Raw genomic sequence first — 25,812 nt, 5'->3', positions numbered from 1 at the left:
GTGCATCGTGTGCACTATCATGCTCAGGAGTGGGGTCGGGGGAAAAGCGTAAGCAAATTTCCTTAACCAGTACATCCACAGGGCGTTCGCCCTTGCACCCTGGTTGGGGAAACCTGGATGCGAAGTGTAGGCATTGTGCGTTTAGGTTTATGGCGAACAAGTCTATTGGGGGTGACCTCATAGTGAGAATATTCTGCCTAGGATATCTCTGTCAAGTTGCCATATGTATTCTTCTGGTAGAGGGTGTCTGCTTAGAGTGTCGGCCAGAGAATTGAGTTCCCCTGGAACATGTTGAGATGTTAGGAACATGTTCCGTTTGAGAGCCTGTTAGGCAAGATTATATGCAGTACCCATTGGGTGCACTACAATAACCTCGACCTCCTGGCAATAGGGACCCCAACCTTTGGTATAAGTCTGAACTACACACGTTGGTAGTGTGGTCGAGCAGCCAGGCTTATCTTAAGAGGGGTCAATGTGAGCAGTAATGTTGTGACACAGAGTTTCACAGTACAGTTATCCAAATAAACACTAATACTCAAGGTTTCTTCACAAAACAATTATTAATTTATTTCACAGCCAGTTATTTAAGCCTTCTTTAGAAAGGGAGCAAAACATATAACACTTAATATATACTTCAAAACACACTCTTAGTTTCTCTAAATCAGATGATACCCATTGGGGATGGCACACAGACACTTCCTACACCCTCAGGTGACTTAAATAGCTAGGACATTGATTTATCACTGGTACATTTAGAGCAATAATGAGTTTAGTGCAAACGATAAAATAGAGGAATAAAACAAAGATTAACAAATCATTCAGAAACAGGTAAGTACTTTTAGAAACCTTCCAATGCAGAGTAAATTAACCTTTCCTGGGGAAAGAGAAAGCACAGAGTCAGAGGTAAGAGGAGTCCCTCAGGGAGCCAGAACAGCCAATGTTAATTGCACAATGTCAAGGGGAGCTGAAGATCTTCTTTGCAGGTAGGTAAAAAGGCTTGCGCAATGTTTGTAGAAATGTTTGTAGTAAATAGAACACTTGAAGGGCCACAAGCTTGGAGGCTTGTGAGGGGCAAAGCTTTAGCAACTCTGCAAGGTAACCAAGACAGGTCTCAACTGAGAGTAAGCAAGGCTACACAACACGAGGTAAGTTCTTTTAGACTTTACAGTACCTCTGGTTAGAAGAAATGGTTTCAGGTGGCTTCTGTTCCTATACAGCTCTGCAGATCCTGTTGTTCCTGTGCCTCAGTGGTGGGGACAAGAGGGAGGGCGTCAGCGGCAGAAAGGGGCAAACTTCAATTCAGCAGTCCTTCAGTGCTTCAGCTCCTCGCGTCTGGCAGCAAATAGCAACACTCTGGTTCTCGGATACCACTTGACTTTCCTTGCTTCTGGGGTCCAGCACTCTGTTGAGAGGGCTCAGGCTTGGTCAGTCCTGCAACAGGGCCGAAGGATCTTCTTAGCGCTCGGTTCCAACTTAAAAGCAACACACACAATCTGGTGTTCCTCTCCCTGGCTCTTCGGTTCCAGCAGCAACTGCGGTGGAAATGCAACCAGCTTCGAGAGGATGTCCAGATGGGCTTACTTTGGAGTTGATTGGTCCCACCAACTCAAAGGGAGAAGTCGTCCTTGCAGGGCTTCTCTAGTCGAGGCGAATTCGAAGCTTCAGCACAGCAGCAGGGCTACACCTGGCAAACCAACGGTCCAGGAGTTGCAGCAGGTGCCTCTTCCAAGTTCTTCTTCGGATTCCTTTGTCCAGTGGGCGACTCTGCCTTCCAAGCCAAAAAGGCTGGCCTTTTATGCATGTTTCTCCCATTAATTCCAGCCTAGCTGTCAATCACATAGCAGGGTGGCTGTCCTTGCCGGACAGCCAGCCGGCCAATCACCTTTGGGTGCATTTCTGTAACCAAGGGGATTAAGCACAGGGTGTTTCGGCACCTACCTCACTTCCAGTCCCCTCCAGACATACTGGAGCCAGAGGCGGGCTTCACTTGTGAATCCCACCAAAGACAAAACGAACAAAGGGACCAAACCTGGTTTGGGCGCAGAGTAAATCTCAAGAAGGACCTTCCTGACAAGAAATGGCGATAAAAGAAAACCAGGGCCATTTTGACGAAATGGGCACCCATGGGTGCTTTACCGTGGCTGCGAACGAAGCCCACGGCAAAAACACACGAAGGTAGTAAAAAGTAAACCACTGCCACCAGCCATTAATTATAGAAAGGGTAACATAAAATTGTTACATGAGAAACTAGACAAAGGGGATACTAAGTAACCCCTCCAGCACCCTGTTGTAAGATGGTGTATGCTGGGTCTAGAAAGTTACAAAATGTAATAAAAATAACAGTAGTGTATCCAAGAGAAGGTATTTAAACCTTTGGGAAATCTAAGACTTCCCTGTGCCACTGCACTGAAGGTGCTGTGTCACACAATGTAAAGATGACACCTATGGAATTTGTCAGACTCCAAAGTCAAAAGAAACCCAGATAATAAGTCACATTAAAATTACATGAGAGCTAAAAAGTCCTAAAGTCCAGCAAAAAGAGCTGGGGGTCTCTAAGGTAGAAGGAAATTAACACATTTCTGAGAGTTCTCCCTAACAATCCCCAGGAGGATTAATAGTTTAACATATTATAATGATACTAGGGGGGCTACTGGTGTCTTCGAAGCAAGCCCCTTGTGCAGGTTGGGCTCCGCTCCACTCCTCCCCCTCCCCCCAACACCCTCGGACTGCTGGGTGTTTAACTGGGCAGATTGGGTGCCTCGTATGACTGCTCCACCAAGGGGTCGCTTTGATCGCCCCTTGGAGCTCGCTTTGTTCGCACTCCCCCGTTTGGTTACTGGTTTACAGAACTTAGAAAAAAGAAAAAGCAGGATCTACTTGGGAACATCTTTAATTACAGCACTTCTTTCCAAACAATATTTCTAATTGTTTCAGAACCTTCAATTTTCATAGCTGTTTTTGAGAAACATCTTGACAATGCAGCATATATTGTCCATGGCTGAATAAGGGTCTATCGACGTATATTCCAACCCGGTCAAAACTCTGCCCTTGAGACTTAATAATAGGCATAGCAGATGCTAAAACTATAGGAAATTGTCATCTGTGTAACAGAAATGGTAACTTGCTTGCATTAGTATTGCCTGTATCCAGTTTAATACGTGGGAGGAACACAACTTCTTTAGTTTATCATTTTAAAACGCAATAAGAATTTGAAAATCAAACAGTATTCCATTAAAGTTGGATAAATGTAGAAAGGAAGAACACCAAACCCATATCTTTAGGATATAGAATAACCCCAATTTAAAGCGTTACAAAATCTGTTACATAAAATCGTTACACAAAATCGCCACTTATGATTTCATATATATAGGATCGACTGTGAGAGAATAATGAGGGTTTTGAAGGGTACATTTGGCTGGAGAGGACAGTCGAGGGCGGCACAGTGCAGAGTAAGAAACAGTGTGGTGTGGGTCTGAATAAGGTGGGGCAACACACATGTGTGTGCTCTCTCGTCTCACGAGTTGCAGAAACACACAAGCTCATTGCAGGGGAAAAATAATAAACATTAAAATAGGCAACAGAGGGAAGGAGCAGTTATTTGCCACAGGGCACGTGGGGCTATGCGTTAAGTAGGAAGAGCATGTATTGCTGCTATGAATAGAGAGGCCACAGAACCATACAACAGGCGAAAAATAAATCAAATACAGAGATTTCCCTGTAATGTTGCAGTATGCGAAGGTAAGGTTGAGTCTCCAGCACAGATCAGCAATTTGCCAAGTCCAGTTCTCCCCCACACAACCACAGTAGAACGAATAAATGCATGTATAAAATATACTCTATAGGCTTTGTTCTCAGCTGAGACTATTTTAAAACAGATTCTTCCATTTTAAAAGCATACACCTTAAAAAATGGTGAGCAGCTTTCAAAACAAAGAATTTGTTTCAAAATAGTTCCTGCCTAGCGAAATGCCAATTGGAGCGGTTTACACACATTTATCACTTTTCTATTGTGGGTTCATGGATAAGGTTTAAAAACTCGCTAAATAATTAATGCTGCTTGAGCAGGAAACAACTTTTACACTGACCCCCAAAAACACAAGGTGGATGGCAACCACCCTGTGAGAAAAGTGGATGATGTCAATCATCTGATTGTCCATCGACTTCTGCCGCAGTCTTGTAGCATGCATACAGTGCTTTGTCAAGAGTTCACTGCTTACAAGCTCTGTATTTAACAGAGTGGTTTCCCCACTGCCCAGGATGGTTGTACAAAAGCATGCAAGCATGGCCCTGTACTATTAGGACCTCAACCACTGTCTCAATCGCACACACCTGACACGGATCACCCTCCTACCTCATGTGGCGAAGCAAAATTCTGCAAAGGTCTGCACGCAGCCATGGTCTCCAGGTAGGCAAAGGGTGCAAGCAGGTAAAAGCTCCAGTGATGACCTGCATGCAGTTGGTCGAGATCACTGTAGCAAGTGGCGGTCTTCAGGGCGATGGTGTAATCTGCAATAGCAACGCTGACAACACAAGCCCATTTATGCAGGTATGGGTCCCAAATTCTATTGGCTCAGCAGTCTCGGAAGACACAGACGTCATGGGGAACAGAAGGGTTGTTGCTTGGTGTCCAATTGTAAATGTATATGGCTCCCACCTCAAAATCCTTTCCCATGCATAAGCAGAAGTAGCAGCAGAACTATCACTTGCTGCATCTCATCTCATCAGAACCCTGACTTTGGGTCTTTTTAAAGAAAATAATGTATTAAGCAAGTGTAACCAAAACAGGGTTTAAAGAATGAAGCAAATTGTTCAAATGTAAGTGACTTAAAAGTCCATCCCTGAATAAATAATGCAAACTTAAGATGCACTTCACCCAGGAAGTAGTGCTAAAACCCTAAAGTAAGCTTGCCTGTCAAAACTAATCCTTGAAATTAAGGTTTCCTGAATCAAAAGTTCCAAAAAGTGAGTTCTCAGAATAGTCAAATCAAATGGTGAAATGAAGAAAATAAACGTATTCCTTCCCTTAGGCGGCAAAGTGTTGAAGGAAAAATACCTTAAAGTCCTTCCCTAAAATAAATTCCATCAATTAAAGATCTTCTTTTAGGGTCTCCTTGAGTAGACAACCAACAGGACAGCTCACTTGAAAACTCAAACTCGGCCCTGTATTTGCCTTTCAGGTGCAAGACCTCTTTGGCGAGGGATCAGCTGGGTCCTGTGCTTTGATTCCTTATCTCAGTCTTCTGGGTGATTCATCCCACTTTCTCCTGGCTTGGCTCCTCTTTCCTTCAGGATTCTGTCTTCTTTATGTTCCTTTTCTCTCTATTTGCCCCTCGCATGTTCAGGGGGTACCCAGTCAATTTACCGAAAACATTACAGAGTGGTAAATTCCAGAAGACCAAAATAAAGGGCTCGGGATGCGGCTGGGGTGGCGTTATAAGGGTTAAACGACGGGGGATTTGGGAGAGCCCACCCCAAATTCAAAAAATATATATATTGGAGTTTTCTGCCTTTTTTCCCACAATGAAATTTACCACTCTGTGATGTCCATCGGTAAAATCACAACCATTCATGGGACCTGGAATATTGCCCTTCTCCTCTTCAGGGGATCTTTGCTTTTGACCCGGTTGACCTAACAGGGTCTTAGCAAGGGTTTGCCTTATCCTCTTCCCAGGCAGGTCCACTCCTCCACATTTCTAGCCTAGGTGGTCCTGCAGGGGTACTCTCCTTCCCCCTAGGTCAATCAGTTTCCGCAGCCTCTTCTTAGGCAGGTCAGCTCTTCCACCTTTTGGCTTAGGTGGGCTACAGGGGTACTCGCCTTCTTCCGCCTGGGCCAATCAGTTTCCTCCAGGCTCTTCAGGCAGCTTGAAGGCAGACAGAGCTGCAGGTTAGTGCAGGCTCCTATACCCAGGCAGAATCTCTTACTTTAGGATACAGCTCCACTTCCCTTTACCAGCATCTGGAGAGATGTACAGGGAACCTGTCCCTGACAGGCAAGTTCAGAGTGAGCTGACTCTGCTTTTATAGCCAGACTCCTCGTCATCCAGTTGGCTGCCGATTGGAGGAAAGCCTTGTTTACAGGATTAGCTGGCATGGTGTTTCCACTCTGGTCCTCTTGTGTTAGGCTCTCTCTTCCGATTGGCCAGTTGGACTTCTGTTGCTTTAATCATGATTTCACTTTCTTTTATTTATTCTTCTTTCATACTGGGCCTCTTTTTAAATATTGTTTGTCTGATCCTTAGGGCTCAGGTTTTTATTTTATTAATCCAAGTACTCATTAAATTTACCCAGGTTCCTCTATGGGGATTTGAAACCGGGTCCTCCCATAGGCTATATGGTGTTCCAAACATCTGGGACTTGCCCTGGCGCTGTTGAAGGAGAAGGCTATGGCATTTCCTCTGAGGTCCTGCAGTGGCTTTCACCATCATTTCTGATCCCCTTCCATTTCTCAGAGCAGAACAAGCCGCCACCCCAGCGTCCGGTGCTCCAGCACAGGCATGCTGAGGAGTGGCTAACCCTTTGTTCCTCGCCGTGTCATGAGGTGCACCACTGCTGCTGCCGTCTCGCTCCAGCAGGCAGCGCTCATACCACTGTTGTCCTGGGTGAGTATAATGGGGGCATCGCGGCACCACGATTCACCACAACACAGACACGTAATGCATGTGCAGAACCAAAAGAGGGCCAGCAAAACTTTTCGAACAAACAGGATGACAGCTTTCATAATAAAGTGCAGCCCACTTAGTTTTGACTACTTTTCAAGCCCTTGAAGTGGGCTGCATTTCATTATGAAAGTCATCCCCTGGTGCCGGTCACAAAATGCAATATGCCCGTTTGCATGGCCAGTCGGCTGTACATTGCGCACCAGGACAAATTAGAACATTAGGAGAAAAAATATTCCTGGACGAAAATCTTATCTGGAGACCAGGCTATGTTTAAAAAATATTTGTAGTCATCCACTTGGTTTCCATTCAGAAGAATTACTGTAAATAATTCATGGTTATGACAGTAGACATAATTGCAGGTTTTGGAAACAGTTCATTCTCCATTAACGAAATAGGGCATTGAAATGCTGTGCATACTGCAGCCATTGAGTGGACAGCCGGAATCTTGTACTGAAAGCAAAATATTGATTGAAAACACAAAGTCCTAGGTACGCGCGTCCTCAAGGTCGAGTAACATAAGAATTGTATTCAATCTGCCTTAAAAGTACTAGCCAATGCTAGTGATCTGGGAGATTTCGCGAGGACTTCGGTCTCTTTTCTGATCACGCTTTCCATTAGTAACCGTTTGCAGCTTAATGTATTATAAATGTATATAGCTCCTGCCTCAAAATCTTTTCCCATGCATAAGCAGAAGTAGCAGCAGATCTGTCACTTGCTACATCTGAACTCATTTGTGCTTGGCGACCTTCGTATTTGGTATGAACTTCATCAGAACCCTCATACATCTGAGCTCCTGGATTCCCTTAATGATCTAGGACTAGGACTATCGGCACTAGTTAATCATCCCAAACAGGATGCAGGCAATACTTAAGATCAAATCCTTTCTATCACTTTAGAACTTCGGTAGCAGCTCCTCTATGGGTCATCTGGTCAGATAATTCCTGTATTGCTTTTAATCCAGGACCTATTGGGTCAGTTCATGAAGAGCAGACCCATATTCTCAACCGGAAATTACTCTGATAAATCGAACATATATTGGTTTATACCTTCCCGCAAACTGGCATAATTAGAATTGCTCAGATCTCATAAATCAACTACAAAAAACACTGCTGATTGCAGCAAGGAGATCTGCTTTTAAGGATGTTTGTAACAAGAGTTAAGTATGAATGTACTTCTAGTGCCTAGTGAACATTAAAGACAACCGCCAGAAATAATGACGGTAAATAATTATGCAGATTGATAGCTGCTGGACCTGGAGTTAGTAAATCCAAGCAGCAGGAAATTCCTTTTTTAGCATCCATTAGGATCAATTTTCATGTAGGCATTCATAATCCAGAGCAGCTTTTGCAGGAGCTTATAAAGCCAGAGAATTTGGAGAGCCCCACAAATCTCGAAAGAGGTTTCTGGCATCATAACTGTTCTATCATCCTATAAAATTGCATGCTTTGATGTGGTACTAGCGGATCTATTAAAAAGTAATCCCGACTTAATGAAAAACAGATTGGACATTAATCAGTGTACTGTTGCATCAAAAAAGTAGTAGTTATATGAAGTAAATTGTTGGCTGCTGCATGCGTCTGAAAAACTGTGGATAATGTCCAAAAACCAAATAAAATCAATAATTCTGCTTTATGGTAGTTCCAGTGAATCATGCGCAGCTCAGTTATTCTCATTTGTTGTACATCCAAATAAACTCAATGACTCTCGTCAGTGCTTTAAGTAAAGACTTATTTGTATACAGAAAAAAACAATTATTGACAATGGGCCTTGTTATCAGCATTCACAAGTATGTTGGTTATTATCTATAGGCCATAGTTGTATTGCGTATGGTCCAGAGACAACACATGTTTCGACCCTGGAGGTCTTTATCAAGGCACTTGGTTGCTCTTGTTGATTTTATTTACTGGTCTTAGAGATGTTGATAAGTCTTATCAGTTTGATCCAGGTTGGTGCTTCACCTTTCAAAATGCTGGATATAAACACGGTTTGCAGTTGCTTGTGCGTGTCTCTTAAGCAGTTTTATTTGATGAAGCCTGTGAGGAGGTCAAAGAAGCAATGGAGATAAAAGACAATCCCATTCTAACTTTCAGACCCAGCACCCAAAATGTTACATCAGCAGGTCAGAACAAAACTACATGTCCCATAAAACCGCACAGGAAATGGAGACCAGGTGGGGAAAAAGATAAAATGAACAAAGGGAAGCGGTATAGATACAGCCCTGTCATGCGGTACAGTGACAGGTACCCCCATAGCAGTACAGGTTGGGATGGACAAACAGTGCATGGAGCAGGGTGGAGGAGTGAAGGCAAACTGGCTGCAGGTGTGGGAAGTGGGCAAGAAAGGCGGGTGGAAGCTGAGGGGAGGAGCAAAGTATGACTTAAAAGAAGCCCCGGGAAACTGATCAGGTGTCTCTCATTACAGCAGCAGCACTGGCCATAGACCAGAGAAGTGGGAGGAATCCCCAGGTGATGTACACTGGGCGTACTAGGAGGCTGAAGGCTCGGCTACGCGGAGATCCTTATCAAGAGGCAGACTCTCCGCCAGGAAAGTCGGCAGAGCGGCAGCGCCGGGAACACTACCGAAGCTGATTCACTGACAAGGAAAATCTGGCCGTAAACCATTTTCAAAGGACAGTGTTTCCGTGGGTTTACCCTCTCTGTTTGTTTTTCGTTTTTTTTTAACCCAATTTGGACAGCTGGCAAAGGAACGGAAAGCGGAATTTATGTGACCTGATTATTTTTTCTTTCAAAGAGGAGCAGAGGTTAAAAGGACATTCATGCGAACTCTGAATTGATTCACTTTTTTTTCCGAGTCAGCCTGCTGAGACATTTAAGCATGTTTTGTTGTTTATAATGAGAGGATGTTGGAAAGTTTAACACAGCAATAAATTATACCTTGTGAACCCTGCATTCCGACTACAGTCTACTATTTTACAAAGCCCTTTGTTGGGAATCGTCGCAATCAAAACTAAAATCCGTAATGGTGATTAATATCCATCAAAGCTGTATTCAGCATAGGACACGCGGACACCAAAGTACACTGAATACAGCTCTAAAATGTTTGGAAAATGTGCCTACTTTAGGTTCTCTACATGGGTTGTTGATAATAATATTTTGGCTAATACCCAGAGAGACTTGAGGGAAGGCTTTGGGACATATGAACAGGTCATAATTGTTGCTCACCAAATAATTCATTTATATGACCCTGATACATTTTGCCTCCATGGACCTCTCCTCAACCTTCAACATGGTTAGCATGTCAAGGCTATAGGAGACATTGAGGACCATGTAGGTACCCTTGCCCTAACAGAATGTTATTCAATTGCTTCATTAGGATACAGAGGCTTGTGGCAGATTAGGTATTGAAAGGGTGTCTCTGCCCCTTTCATTATGGGCAGAAAGATGTATTCTTACACCCCTCCTGCTTAATTTGGATAACAACCCCCTCAAAAAGGAATTTATCAATGTGGCGACGAAGTTCCATCTGTGGAGGGTTTAAGGAGGGGCGGGGAAGGCAGCGCCTCACATAAACTCCACAGACAACACAGTCACATTGGCTAGGATACCCCATGCTATTAACATTCTGAGTTTTCTGATAGATTTCCATTCCTTTCAATTGGACTCTCAGCATAACTGCTGACAATTTGTGTGATCCCGGCTGGATTTTTGTGAGGGGGGACTTTTTAACCTCTTTTATTTGTTTAACTTTTTTTGGCCGCACTGTTCAGTCTTTATGGCTTTTAGTGCAAGAGACCCTATTCCCATTTTAGTCTAAGGTATGACACTACTGACTCCCTTATGGACTGTAGTGCAGAGGAACCTTGTGTCTCAAAAGGCTGAAGAATCTCTCGACACCTCACAGATGGTTTAAGGGTTTTAATTGGAATGTATGTGACCTCCAGGATATCCCTCTCTCTCATCTGAAATAGAACCCAGGCATCACCGAGCTGAAGTTAGTAGATATAGAACGTTGATCCGTTTTGCCTAGAGATGAAGACCTAAAGGCAGCTTGACATTTACATCTATAGTTCCCTCAAGGACATCCCAATTGTCCCTACTCTATCTTAGTGATTTGTTAGGATTTTGGGAACTGTGCTTTAGTTACCCTCTTGGATTCAAGCCTCCCTCTACCACTCTCTCCTCTCCTACTTCAACTCCAGCTCCCTCCAATCATTTGTGCCTGCGCTTCCTCCTTCTAGGCCTTGCCTCTATCCTTTGAAGTTACTCCTCCCGCCTCTTTTCTGTCATGCTCTCCTGCGTACTAATCCCCATTCTCCACCACTACTACATCCTCTCACCACTACTCCATCCTGCAACTTAAACGTTCCCCTTCCACGCAGTATCATACACTTCACCGACTCCTTACACTAACTCCTCTAAGCACACTTGCCACTCTAACGCACACGTTCACACTACAGTACCACTTCCACTCACTAGCTAATACCTCACCTTCACCAGGAACCGCCTCCACTTCTTCACTGCTCCTTCCTTCCTGCTGGTCTCTTGGTCATCCACCACCACCAACACCTACTTACTCCTCCTCATCCTCTGACCTCATCCTCATCCTCTGACCTCATCCTCTGACCTCATCCTCATCCTCTGACCTCATCTGAAAAACCCACATTTCCTACTTCCTGTGAGGGGCTTTTATCCCCTCCCCATGCCTGGATTGAGCATCTGACCCTGGCCAATCTGTGGGTGGTGGGGGGTCTCCTGCCACATTATACAAAAAAAAGTTGAAAAAGTAAAACATTCTTTTCGTTTTGAAGTGAAATGAATTCGGTGAAATGTCTATTAGGTGAAATATTTTCGAAGAAATCACATGCATCCGGAAGACCTGTGGCTTGCTTTCTCCATCTATTTAATTATAGGAATCAATGCATTTTTGACACAAAAACGCTTAGAGATATTATAGTCTTGAATACAGAGTGGAGGAGATGGATCCTATACAATGGGGTGAGAGAATGTAAATTGAACACCAGGTTACCTTGGCGGTGTGGCAATAGTAACCAGGGACAAGGACCATGGAGAGAAACGTTGGCAAGGGGAAGGTGGAGGCAGTCCTAGTTTGAAGGTGACGGTGTGAGGGAGAATTGCAGGAGGGTTGACTTGGAGTAGTCGGGAGAGAGACAGGTTGGGTGAAGTAGTAGCAGGAAAGCTAGGAAACTGTTTCTTCCAAGAGGAGAAAGGCTTTGAGGTTAGATTGAAATAGTGGTAGTGAAAGAGTAGTACGGAGAGGGAGAGGAAGATCATTCCAGAGTAGGGGAGCAAGACGAGGGAGAGAGCAGATACGAGAGGGAGCACAGGGGGTTCAAGTAGTGGCAAGGAGATGGGCCATGAATAATCATGGAGTGCAGAGGAGGAATCTAGGGGGGAGAGATGAATAAATGGGTAGGATGGGGCAAGACCGTGCAGGGTTTTGAAGATGAGAAGAAGTTATGTATGTAGCTCTTAGTTTCATAGGGAGCCAGCCAATGTGTCACCGGGCCGGAAAGGTAGAGGTAAAGCAAGGAAGGTTTAAAAGTATACGGACAGGGAGGTGGAGGACTTTGTCAAGTGGTGAGAAAGCATACTTGGGAAGGCAATAGAGGAGACTAGCACAGTAGTCCGTTCTAGAAAGGTCTGGTGAGGTGTCGAGATGTTTGCAAGTAATGAAAGGAAGGAGATGGCATATTTTTCTTGATATTGAGTCGGTTTAGTATGACAGAAGTGGAAGATTTGAAGATAAAGAGCGAGAGGTGGGTCGAAGACGACACCAAGGTTGAAAGCAGAAGAAGAAGAGTAAGGAAGGTAGTCGGGCAAAGAAAAGAGGGGGAGAGTCAGAGATATCTTGTTTGGCTGGGCAGTAGAGAATTTCGGTGTTAGTGGAGTTAAGCATGAGCAAATTAGATGCCATCCAGTATTTGATGGCAGAGACACAGTGTGAAATATCATCTCTCAGTACATCAGATAGGGAGGGAAAGGAAAAGATCTGGGTGTCGTCGGCAAAGAGTTGATAGGAGAAGCTGAAAGAGGAGATCAGGGCGCCAAGAGCAGAGGTATAGAGAGTAAAGAGAAGTGGACCTTTGGGGAACTCCAACAGAAAGGGGGTGGACGGGGAAGCAAGATTGGAAGTGCCCAGACCAAGGTTAGAGGCAAACCAAGTGAGGGCTTTTTCTCTGATGCCAAGGAGAGACGGAGACGATGTGGGGAGAAGGTCTGACAGGTCAGAATGGTCAGTATTGAAGACAGCAGACCGGTCAAGAAGAATAGGAATAGTAGAACAGTTAGCATGACGAGCAGAGAAAATGAACTTGCTGACAATGAGGAGCACTGTTTCGGTAGAATAGAGGTCGCAAGCCGGATTGAAGAGGGTCACGAAGTTGGAGTATATCAAGGAATATGGAGAAACTGTTGAATACAACTCATTCTAGGATTTTGGAGTAATGTGTTAGAAGAAAGACAGGACCAACGTCAGGACAGTTAGGGCCAAAACCACATTTTTTTTTTTTTAAGGATGGGGTGACAGTAGCAGATGGAAAGTGGCTGTGTCAAGGGAGGAGTTGAAGAGCGACGTAAGATGAGGAGCAACATTGGGAGCTATGAGCTTCACTAGGTGAGGGGACAGTTGGTCAATAGGAGCACAAGAAGGGTTAGCTGCAAAGGGGAGGGCAGTAATCTCGATGGTGGGGCAAAGGAGGACAGAGTGGCGAGAGAGGAGGGTAGGGGTGGTGGAGCGAAGTGAGCAGGAGGAGGGGATACTAGGTAATTAGTGAGCGTATTTTGAAAAGGTAGACATTTTTAGAAGCAAAGTAGAGAGCAAGATGGTTAGAAGAAAGAGTAAAAGATATGGGGGATGGTTAAGGAGGTGAGAATATAGACTGGTGAGATTTTTAGAGGCGTCTGGGTTGGGAAGATTGAGGAGAGAGAGAGAGAGAGAGAGAGAGAGAGAGAGAGAGAGAGAGAGAGAGAGAGAGAGAGAGAGAGAGAGAGAGAGAGAGAGAGAGAGAGAGAGAGAGAGAGAGAGAGAGAGAGAGAGAGAGAGAGAGAGGTGGAGATCAGGTTTAGCAGCGTCAAGGGTAGATTAGTAGTTCTGAAGAGCTGAGAGGTAGAGTTGGAAATCGAAAGAGTGGCTAGACTTGCCAGGTGCAAAGCTTTTTCTGCATTGTTATTTTCAGGGTGTGGGTCAAAGGTGTAATCCTACCTCTGGCTGAATTCAGAATCCTTAAGGGTTTATTGTTTGGGGTCAGGTCTTGGTCTGACTGTGGTTGGTGCCCTGTGCTGTAATATTGCATCCAATCTCACGTGTTTCTTTTTGGATTCCGATGTCACAGAACATGGCTTGAGACAAAGGTGGACGGATTAGATAGATACTTGCACTGAGGTGTGGGGGGCATGAATTGGGATCCTCTGAACTGCGACCCTCAGGGGGTAGGACTGGCTCAGGATTTCTTCCTGGTAGACAAGCAACTCTGAGGGATTCCCATCTCCTCTTAAACCAGTGTACTGGTCTTTTCACACTTGCCACTTCGGTCTTATTATATGGGTATTTCTCCCCATGGTCAGCGTAGCCCCCCCCTGACCCATTGGCGGAGTGGTACCTTCCTTTTTTATACTTGTGGCGCAGGAGAGTATCTTTTTTAAAATTTATTTAACGCAAGCCAGCCATTTTCCATCTAAAGTGGCCATAACGGCTAACCCTGTTGTTCAAGTCCTGTTTTATTGGCTCAGTGCTTTTGTTGGCTGCCTTCCTCCCAGTTAGAATTGGAAAGGACCATTCTCTCTTCATAGGCTCCGTCCAGAGACAAGTCCTAAGAATCTGCATTGTCAAATCTTGTGCAATTGATTGCATCATAAGGGTCAGATCTTTGGGGGTCGAGGGGTGAAAATTATGCTAACTACCAAAAAGTAGAACTATTTGTTTTCATTGATTTAAAGGAACGCTTAGTAGAAAGTTACTGCAAAATTATGAACAAACCAAAAGTAGGGAACCTTATAGCATGTTAGATAGCAGATTTTTGAGAGAGGAAATCAGCTAGATCTAATATATATAGTGGTAAGGCATTCCAGAGGTTAGGAGACTGGAAGAAAGGAAACAAGATTGGACACAGGGTGGCCCAGGGACAGTTACCAGAAACAGAGTGGGATCGAGAAAGGACGTATAAAAAGACAAGTAAAGATGGGGGAGAAGCCCATGAAGACAGTTACAGGTGATACAGAGAAAGAACTGTAGACTAGGTTCGAAGAATAGCCATTGAAAGAAGAAATAGAGCGAGAAGTGATTCAGTAAAAGTGCAAATTATATGATAAGTAATTTACTACGCGCCTGTACACGTGTGTTTTTAGGCACGAGAAGACGAGGGAGGGTACGAGGGAAGACATGACAACTATAAAATATCCTCCAGCGGAGGACACTGCGCACTGCAGTAAAACCTTAGCCGCACAGTCCTCAGGGGAGCCCAGAAGTAAGGTGCTTTCATGATTAGCGCCGACAGCACTGTGCTGAAAGGAGTCAGCAACATACTTCGGGACAACTAAGACCAGACACACAGCTGAGAGAAGAACCGGACTGCAGCGCTGAATGTAAAGGTACCGCATGGAAAGCGGTCTTTGCTGCTAAAAAGGGCTCTGGGGTTGGAGCGAACAGCGATCCTGCAGTTCCACTGAGGTTAAGAAGCTGATAGCCTTATAGTAAATTTTGTTTTAAAAGTGATTGGTAAAGTGGGTAGGAGAGCAAGTCCACTTTACCAGAAAGAAATACAAAATGGAATAGAAGTGCTAATTTAATTTCCCCTATCTGGAAATACCTAGCAAGACAGTAGAGCAAGTAGCTGGGACTGAGAAATCAGGAACACAGACCTTAGCAGATGAGTAGACCAAGTCTGTAAAGAGAGGAAGACCCCACGGTTCCTCATCCCATTGTTTGTAGAAACTAAGATTGACAGTACTTGGCAGACAAGAAAACCAAATCTGCCAGAGAGGGGATGAACGTTATTTTTGTAATTACTCACAATTGGCATTATCAGACCCGCTTTTGGGAAACAATGTCACTTTCCCCAATAGTAGGTGGATCTTTAAGTAAGAGAACTCTGTGAGCATGTTTGGGAACATTTTGGTTACCACATATTCTGCAACACTATACACCAGAACTGAAGAAGGCTGCAGAGGAGCAGCCAAAAGACCCTTGTAATACGCTTTATAGCATTCAGAATGTGAGTGTCAGATTAGGTTTTGGACACAGGACAGAGAAGAACAAGTTACTTACCCCTGGTACCATTCTTTTGACTGAATGTTCCTCCCGCGTATTCCTCATCTTTGATATTCGGATCTCGCCAGCTTTGCTGCTTCGGGAAAATAAATTCTCGCCAGAGGCCGCTGTGCACAATGTTGTAGCATTGATGTCCCCCGAGGGCCACTGTGGGGCGTCAATGTCATCAGTAGTATAAATAACTTGTGCTGCCCCCGTTGGCTTCTGTTCTGTTTTTCCGAAAGCTTCTGTTTCAAGCACTAACTGTGTGCTTTGTTTTTCTCTCGAACAAACGCCTCAAGATCATCCACCGGGAGCCAACTCTGTCAAAATTCCAGATCCGCTCCTTGTGCAGGAGATTTTAACCTTCTAGAGAAAGGTGCAATAGAACATGTACCTGTAGCGGAGAGGAACAACGGTTTGGCATACAAATATCCAAGATGAGGAATACGTGGAGGACAGAATCGATTTGAACTTTAATTTGACAGCTAGACAACAACTGTCTTATTAGTTATTGTTGAGACAGGGAAACCCCTCAGAGTTAGGGCTAGTGAGGCATTTTTCCTTCCCCTTTTATTATTTGAATCCAAGTATTTGAGAAAACAAAAACCACAATGTCTGTCTCCAAATGTCTGTCCCCTTGCATTATTTATTGGTGAATAACTAGCATGGTATTTTCATTTCTGAAATGAAGCTGAATATGTACACAAATTGGTAATTGACAACTGCCATTTACAGTTCCGCAGTAAGTCAAAGACAGCAGTAGCAGCATTGGATAAAAACATTAATATTGTTAATGTTACTACAATCAGAATGCAGTTAAAAACAAAAACTCATCGACTGTCCCAATAACTCTCGTTCCTAAATATCAGACACGTGACTTCTTCTCAAGGCACATTCAGACATTTCACATACCAGATCACTGCAAATTAGCTCCGATTGGATCCATCTATAAATAGGTCCAAGTCATTGTGATTTTACAAGAGCTGGTTTAATGTAAAGGTCTTTGGCACCAACAGCATGCAGTTTAAGGACCTCAATTTCAATAGATTTCAATAATTACCCATGATTGGTCCCAAGAGCTGTGTATTCACTACGTTGTTGACAGCAGCACCAACTCTTGATGGAAACTCGTGATTCATAGAGCCCGATTTGAGAACAGCTAATCAGATGGGGTTTTGAAGTTGAAGGCAGATTTGTTATTGTATTACTATTTTCAATGATCAGTAGGTAGAAGACTGCCCTCCGTCAATAGTGCCAGAGGTTACAGCATTCTGTCCCTCAACGCAACTTTGAAGAACTCAGGGTGTCAATATTTCAATCATTCAGTTCCAATTGATCATAGCCTGTGCCTAGAGTACCACAAGCTGTGTCTGACAAGCCATGGATATCATAAAGTGTGAATAAGTGACCAGCATTTATATGCTTTATTGTGTGCCCATGAAGTCTGTTTACATTTATAAATTCATGTGAAACGTTCTTCTTTGCATTTGGTATGCATCAGAGTTCCTGCATTCCTGATAGTGTGACGGGGTGAGACCAACAGAGCACTTGAGCCACTCAGAATGTGTTTTGACATCTTTATGGACATTCATATCACCAGGATTGGGTCAGAGTAATGCCGAAAGGGGCTACAGAAATGTTCCAAAATGCAGGAAGGCCTATCTGGCTAAGATATTTTAAACAGTGGACACAGTCAACTAAAACTGTGTCAGGGTTTCTGACTCTGCTAAAGAACTCAAAGCTCATTGTATCGGTTTGGCAGGGTCTTGAACAGGACTCCATGGCTTGGGATTTCTGGCCAACCTCTCCAACAAGGTACGGAGCGGGATGAACCCCTAGAGGCTCTAGGGTTTCCAGCTATAACTAAAGAGAATACCTGCACTCAAACTGCCAGGAATAAGAACGGATTTGGTGAAAGGACCACAGGGACTCCTAGTCTGGATCTGGGTTATCCGACTCTAAAGCAGCATCTTTGCGAAATAGAACCCAAAACATCTTGCCTTTTCCACCAAGGAATACAGTGCTCCGTCTGCTCACTGGGTTCTGCATTGATGTGCAAACTCCTTGGTGCAGATATCACCCTCGGGCCGTAGGTCACCTTTCCAGTCTCGTTGGTGTGATGTCACTGTAAACCTACCAACAATTTTTAAACGTCACCTTTGCTTTGGCTATATCCAACTGCAAGAGATTTTTCCCCCGCCCATGCCAGATAAATTTAGCTTACCAGCAAAAACGTATTGCCCCTTGCTAGCGCTGTGGTCAGGCTGAAGTTATTACCCACATGCCAAGGGTCACTGTCCTGGGCTTGAACTCTCAAAAGGTTGTAGCTTTCTACAGCTTGGCTACAGCGCCTCCCGGGGCCTGTGAGTGAGACCTTATTGGGCTAGTGTCCACCTTCCTACCTTAGACTTTGGTATCCTTCAACACCCTTCCACTAACAGAGGTCTCCTTGTATGGCACTCTGAGTTTACCCTTCACCTCCTAGAGAGCCATTCTGGCTGTATCAAGTCACCAGAGTTCTCTTGTAGGGCATGGATCTGCCCCAATTACTCTCTCTCTGACATCAGTTCACCTGCTCCTTCATTTCCCAAAACTCTGGCGACTGATTCTCCCCTCCTTTCGCTCAGGTGTTTCCCCATTCCGTTACTGAATTACCCTGGTGTGGCTAGTTCCTGGTTTCCCAAATGTTACCTTACCATCTGACTAACCGTCGCAAAGGGGACCGAGAGTTTAAAACCCCAGTCCCCTATTACGAAGTCAAGTCAAGCTAAGGTTGCTAGAGTGCTGTACAGCTCGCTCCACACAGACCCAATATGGACTGCAGTCGACTCTTTCTATGCTGGTGAGCTCTGTCAGGGAGTACTCTTGTGACAGGGCACCCTGTGGGATCTGGGATCACCTGTAAACATAAGTCCTTGTTTGCTTGCTCTGCCACAGAGGCAATTATCTGCCCAAACATTGAACTCACAGTCCAACCCTGCTCCGCTTTGGTGTTATCGCAGTCAGAGAGGAAGATCCAGGATTGAAATAATGCCAGGATGCTCACTATAGAAATAAGTGTGCCAGTGTGTGTTTAGTGTGCACTTGTCTGGCTGGAGCAGTGTGGATAGTGGGCCTGCTACCTATCCTCCTCTACCGTGGTTTCTACCCTGCATAGGATCTTGAGCAGTGCAAGGAAGGGGCATGTATGATATGATATGGCATGGCATGTATAACGCGCCTATACACAAGTGTTTCAAGGCGCGATGTAGCTCCTCAAGGTAGCACTTCTGGAGCCTGTGAGCATCCCTGGTCTCTTCCCTAGATGGTGCTTCCAGTAGGATTGTGTCTCAATGGCCAGTATGACTATTCACAAGGCATTGTCACTTCTCCCCAAGCAGGAACCCTATCCCAGGAGGCTAAGAAGTTGCAGCCACTAGCCAATAGTCCCCCCTAGGGGAGGTTTAATGCAGGAGGACCTCATGGGGACAGCCTCCCCCTGTGGGGATAAGGACGATCACCTTGGGTACAACCCGTTGTATAAAATCACACCCCCTGATGCCTTAACCCTCTCCCCCCGCCCAGGACCATCACTTCAAACCACTACATTGAAAGCAAACCGATATCTATATATTTCGGTATTGCTTGGGGTACAGTCAAGACAGAAAATACTAGGACGAAGAAGAGCACAGAAAACATGAGGAATACGGACTGTGCTAGTACCGAGAAAAGGTGACTCACAGGAGGCATGAGGAATACCAAGGAGCCATTGACAACTGGTGTTGCCATTACACTGGGGCGGTGTAAGCCCCATACAATAGAAAGAGAAGAAGGATTTGGTGTCTTTGTCTTCCATAAAAGTCTGAGAACCCAGGAGTTTCGAAGTCCGCACTAGGCCCAGGCTTTGCAGAGGACACCGACGAGTGACTGAAAGAGTGTGTGACTGGTCCTGTGTCGGAAGCACTGAGACCAGCAGGAAACAGGCAAGGCAGTGGCACAAACATCAGGAGAAGGTGGACAGTGCTGAGACTGCAAGAAGCCACAACACATGGTGCTGCTGCAGAAGCAGTAACGAGGAAGACGGCTGTAGGAAGGAGACCGATCCCCGACCCTGGGGAGACCGGCGCTGTGCAAGCAAGTCACAGAAGGTAATGGTAAGCATGTGCAGACTGGTAGGGACAAGGGCGAGTAGAGGTCTCTGCTTGAAGAGGGTGCAAACGCAAGTCCTATCTGAGGGCCATCAAGAGTCGGGTACCCACAGCGGGGCGAAGAGTGCAACCAAGGATATCTTCCTCATACCAGGGGTGCAGATAAATCCACTGACAGCCAGAGAAGGGTCAGGGACCCTAAAAAAAGAAAAACAAGCATCTTGGGAAATATTCCTCATACCAGTAGCAGAGAAAAGTCCACTGACCACCAAAGAAGGGTTTGGGACCCCAATAGAAGTAGGATTTGGAACTTTGTTGATACAAGTGTCAAGATAAAACACAAGTTGAGAAAGAACTTGCAGTCATTCTCCTGGTAAGAAAACTGAATCATTTCAAGTACACTGAAGAGTGAAGAGATGCCAGGCAAAGGGAGTCATTCCTCCTGGCTTTGTTGTGAAGCCTTGTTGTGAACTTTATTGGAAAGTGCAGACCAGTACCAGGAGAAGGAGAAGGAAGTAATTCTCCTGGTCCAGAGGGCAGAGTGTACAAAGTGCTGGAACTGCCAGCTAGGGGAAGATCGTTATTCCCCCTGGCACTTGTTTAAAAGAGGACAGTTTGGTAAAACCACAAGTATACCAGGATAAAGGAGTGATTCTCCTGGAGAAATAACTTTGTTAAATTGCTACAAGCTAGGGGAAGGGAGTCATTCCACCTGGTATCTTTTTGCAAGAGAACATTTTGTAGAAAATCGCCATCCGTATACCAGGAGAACAGTGTCATTCTCCTGGAGAAGGAACTTTCTGTTGGATTATCTTAGTCTTTAATTATAGTGTAAGGGATAGAAGAACAAGTTACTTTCTTACCTGGTAACGTTCTTTCGATGGGATGGTCCGACGACGTATTACATATTTATGACAGGTAATATCCGCAGCACATTACCTGCCATAGATATGGAATACGTCGGAGGACCCACTCCCCTCGAAGTAAGCTGTAACACAGGACGGTGGATTTTTCATTTGGATGGGAATTCTGAATAAAAGTCTAACCACAAACATGTCAGCATCCTCCTTCGATACACTAACACCAGCCTTAGATGAGCCCATAACCTTTAACCCTATGTTGAAAGAATCGTGTGGCTTCTTCTACTGTCCAAGTCACAGGGCAAGAACTAACTAGCGAATGGCCATCTTGAAACTATTTGATCATGAGGATCATCATTGAGTTAAGTGTGAAACCAGTTTCTTAGCACATTCACTTAGAAAGAAAAATAATCAAGTACATGGGCATTATCACAGGGAAGTATGTGCACCTGGTTCCTTGCCCCATGTTCAGTGGCGTGTTCTTTGCCTGGCAACAAAGAAAGGATTAAGACTGTCCAACCCTAGACACGACCACCACCAGTATTTGGCATCAAAGCTGGTTTCTAAAGGCAGCCTTTAGATTTGGGCCGTATACAACTCCTGGTGACAAAGTGCATTGCATTCCGGGGCTTGTGCTAGTTTGCCTGAGCAGATTTACGGGTTAACACAAAATGATTCCACCAGCACGGATGGGAAAATGCTTTCAGGTTTATGGGTCAAAATGAACAGTTGGACAGCCAACATTCCAAATCATGCAGGAGTCATCATTAAAGGCTATTGGAAATGCAAGAACGATGAAAACGATAGATCATAAAGATAATCAGAAGCAAGCCAGCAAAGATGTTGAAAAAGGTAACTCATTCCAACAAGAATCAAAAAGAACCTGTTTGTCATGAGAACATATATGAGGCTGGATATTGAACCTAGAGAGTGCAGTACAAACAGGGTTCGAAATTGAGATTCGATGAGCAGGAGCTAAAGCCAGCTCCTGGGTGTTGGGCATTCCCTTGTAGGCAGGATCTAACTCAGGGGAACCAGGAGCTATAAGAAATGCTCCTTTAACTTTTTGTCCATTTTGTATGAACCACTGTGTTTACATGTGTATTAGACGTGTTCCTATTCTTCATTAACATTCCCAAATACTCAGTTAATGTCACATTTACATGTTTGGAAGGCACCAGTTGGCACAACGACCCAAAAGTAGCTCCTGGTAGCTGTTGGTTTCAAGGTAACCAGGCTCTACTATGCTGGAAGCAGGACCTAAATAGCTCCCAGCTATCGTCAATTTTGAACCCCCGAGTACACCAACTGGAGGAAGCCAAAAATAACTGGAATTCATTGAACACAATACAAAAACATATGGGTTAATAGGTTTCGTAAGAAAGCAAACAAAAATAATTAAGAGACAAGAGTAAGATCATTCAGCACTTGGTCTATCCGGAAGGTTTGAAGTTAAATGAAACTCTAAAACATTTGGGGAAATTAGTAGGCGAAGCTAGCTTTGTTGTTGCCGTTTTAGTCAATCCAGGTATCGTGCAGGTCTTCATGGAGCTAAATGACAAATGGTCATGAATAAAATAAAATTTGACTTGTGATAAGGTATTGCCATTTTCTTTATAAGAACACAAATGAGCAGGTCAATGCAGATGGTCACTGATCTAGCCTGTGAGATGAATACTGGACCATAACCTCACAAAAAAAGCCTATGGGACAGTTAGGAAAGTTTCTCTTTTGGCAACTTTAACTCCAAAGTTCCTATGGACCCCCAATCTTGTTGCTTTGTTTTTGGACCGCTTATGACTTTTTGAAGGGAAGTAAAACCTTCAACTTCACTTCCCCTCCCCTGCCTTGCCTTGCCTTTTGCTAATTTGTTATGGGGAAATTGATCAGTCCTTCAGACTATCATTACTGGGAAACTATGTTTCCCTTTTTACCTTTTGGGACCTTTTAACATTGCACACAACATCTTACAATACAGTGCAATGCAGATACTTCAGTATCACCCTAGACTTTTACACTTGGAATTTTTGGTTACTTTTATATGTGCCTAAAGATATGCTTGTGGCAGCAATTATAGCTTTACCATGTGTGCGTAATTGCTAGCGTGCACATCCCCTTTTACCGCCCATGGCTACTAAACAGGACTTTGGTCAGGCCACAAGAATCTTGCTTGTTCTTTGCCCATATTGTAGTTTGGCCTTCTTCCTGCCTTGCCAGGAAATCCCAAATAAGGTCATGCATTTGCCCAGGAAAGCTGCGGCTTTTGCGGGCTAGTGCTGCCTTTGTGTCTGTGTGGCCCAGGAAGGGGGTGGGACTGTCTGTTCCCATTCCACTTCCAGAATTCTGAAGAGGGTGGTATCAGTGATCTTGCATTTCTCCATCTCCAAGGGTTGCACTCTGCTCCTGGACCAGATCAGAGGAATCCTTGCACCCGCAGCTCATGGGCACCTGTCACCGGAACCAACAAGAAAACCAACCTCCAGCAACCCACAGTCGACCCATGTAATCATCTGGGAAAATCAGTCAGGGGAGTAAGTAAATGCAAACCATTTGTCTCCCCCTGTCCTCTATTGGATAACATTGCCAACCAGTCCCTTTGTATCCTAATCTTCCATTCCACTGCGTTTTGGTAATCAAACCTGGCTAGTATTAGAACAGAATATATTTCCCTAGGAACCTTGTTGAATATCTTTGTTGAACAATCACCAACACAAATAAAATTATAACTTACCTACAGAGGCTATATTCTGGGGAGAAGCATTGTTGTGCCTGCAAAATGTGGGCACAAGGCCCCATTCTTTTCTTAGGGATTGGACAGCTGAAGTCAGGAGAATTTACTTGTGACTTGGTTCCATCTTTATTGCATTAATGTACTTACCTCCCGTGTTCATTAAGTCATTTGAATGCATTTTAAGAACTTATGGTGAATGTATATATGTTTGAGTATTATCTGATATCACCACCTGCTAGTTTCCATTTTTTAGTGCATTTACAGGCCTAGAATAAACATTTGTATGTTCATGCATTCCTGTCTAAATGGAAGTCTTGTGCATTATATTGTGTGGACACATTGAGGACCCCAAGCCATACTCACACCCTCCTGTGTATAGCTTTGACTGCTCTTCAAGTTTACCTTGAATGAGTCTTGGCTAAACTCTCAGAGTTCCCTGTTCATTATAACTAGGATGGCCTCCTACAATCTGTCCCCCAGGACAGATTCTACAAATCCATCTTAAAAGGGACCTTCATCAGAAAGAGGAGTTCTCAAACCCTACACCTTTGGAACATGGAATCCGTTTAAGCCTCTAAAGCCAACCCTACAGATAAATGACTTTTATGCTCTGGTTATGGCTGAGGGATCAGTGGACTCCAAAAACAGGGGTCAAACACATGCATTTCACAACACAAGTAGGCCCAATGTTTGGGATAAACTTGGTAGATCAATATGGGTTTTCCAAAGAAATCAAAAAGAGAGCAATTACAGCTTGCCTGAAGACTGTAGACTTTCCCCGCAATTGGCTGAAGCTCCAACTCGTGTTGGCCAACACAAACCACTGATCGTTCATGGTGTTTCAAGTGTCCTCTGCACTTCTAGACTTGCTATTTCCGATATTGTCTTAGTCAGGATGGCAAGTTCTCTATAGTTGGTCAACCTCACCTGCCAAGCCCAAAGGGCCTGGCCTTGCTTCTGGTAATGCCAGACCTGGGCTGGCAGTCTTTGCCAGATCTTATGGGCTCCAGGAAGCTGCTTCTCCTCCTCCTGCTCCTCCTCTCTCCAACAACCACTGCTGTGAATGGACCTTCTTTGTGTGTGGCAGCCATTCTGACTGGCTACTAACTGGCTTTGCTGAAGTATTCCCAGAATGTCTGCCTTCCTCCAAAGGCAAGTACACACTGTTTACCAGAAGCAAAACCAGTACTGAATGACTGTTGGCAAAAAATTGCACCCCTCGGCCTTTGATTCCCTTACAGGTCCTGCTTTTACAGTATGATAGGTATAGTTGGTATAACCTGGAGGGTCCTCCTTAATGCTCCTCTGGGCCACACATCATGTAGTGGGTCGTGGCACCTTGCACACAAGGTCTTCTCTGCCCCAATCTACTAAACAAAAAGCTGGGACTTTGTCACATTTCCCAAATAAAGACAAATGCTCCCACCCAAATAAGGAGTAAAAGTACTCCCAACAAGAAAAGAAAACAACGGACACGTACCAGCCTGCCCGCTGCTTCCACCCAAACAAGTCAAGAAATAGGTTTGAATCAGTGGTGCCAGCAGAGCAGTGCCAGAGCTGTATTAGTGCCGTCTGATCTCAGGAGGAACTTTAAAGGTAAACATGCATTTTTCAATTTGCATGAATGAGTAGGTGCAAAGAACTCTGTTTTACAAGATGTGGTGTAGGATATCAAGTCTTTTTAATGAAAATATTTTGACACTATCTTTTTAACGCACACATTTTATGGCATTTATGGTGCACAAAACGTGGGGGTGTCTGGATGAGGCAATATGGTATGACTAGAGAGTAGGGATTAAGTGGGGGCGCTTGGGTTGATGCTTGTCAGAGGCAAAATATTTGTGGTGAAAATATACTGCTGTGAAAACTTCCCTTGCACAAAAACAATTACCATGCCCAACTCATTGGGAATATGAATGTCCTTTCATGACTTTTACTCCATAAGCAATTATTTTAATCCAACATTCAAAAAAGAGAAAGAAAAACGTATTTTACTCAAACCTTATATGGAGCACTCTTATAATATTTGTAAACCATGAAGCCCTAACTAGTTTAGACTTGGCTTTCAACAGTGAAGTTTGCAAAACTACGTTTTTTTTTCATTTTCCTGTAGACATTTTATATTAGGCAATGTAATGGGGTTCTTCTTAATTTATTGATTGCAATTTACTTAATAGACGTGTTTGGTAAGCAAAGGGCAAAACTGTA

The 25,812-nt window shown here is 44.3% G+C and overlaps 1 protein-coding gene across 8 annotated transcripts in view; it reads right to left on the bottom strand.

Annotated features, from left to right (window-relative positions):
* KCTD18 (potassium channel tetramerization domain containing 18) overlaps positions 1 to 25,812 on the bottom strand; it is a 465,170-nt gene that overhangs the window by 239,018 nt on the left and 200,340 nt on the right. The window lies entirely within an intron of this gene.

Source organism: Ambystoma mexicanum, chromosome 9 (genome assembly GCF_040938575.1).
Source record: "Ambystoma mexicanum isolate Mex_15411 chromosome 9, UKY_AmexF1_1, whole genome shotgun sequence".
Lineage (NCBI taxonomy): Eukaryota > Metazoa > Chordata > Amphibia > Caudata > Ambystomatidae > Ambystoma > Ambystoma mexicanum.
Note: the sequence above shows the minus strand (reverse complement) of the source record. Positions and strands in the feature narration are given on the sequence as shown.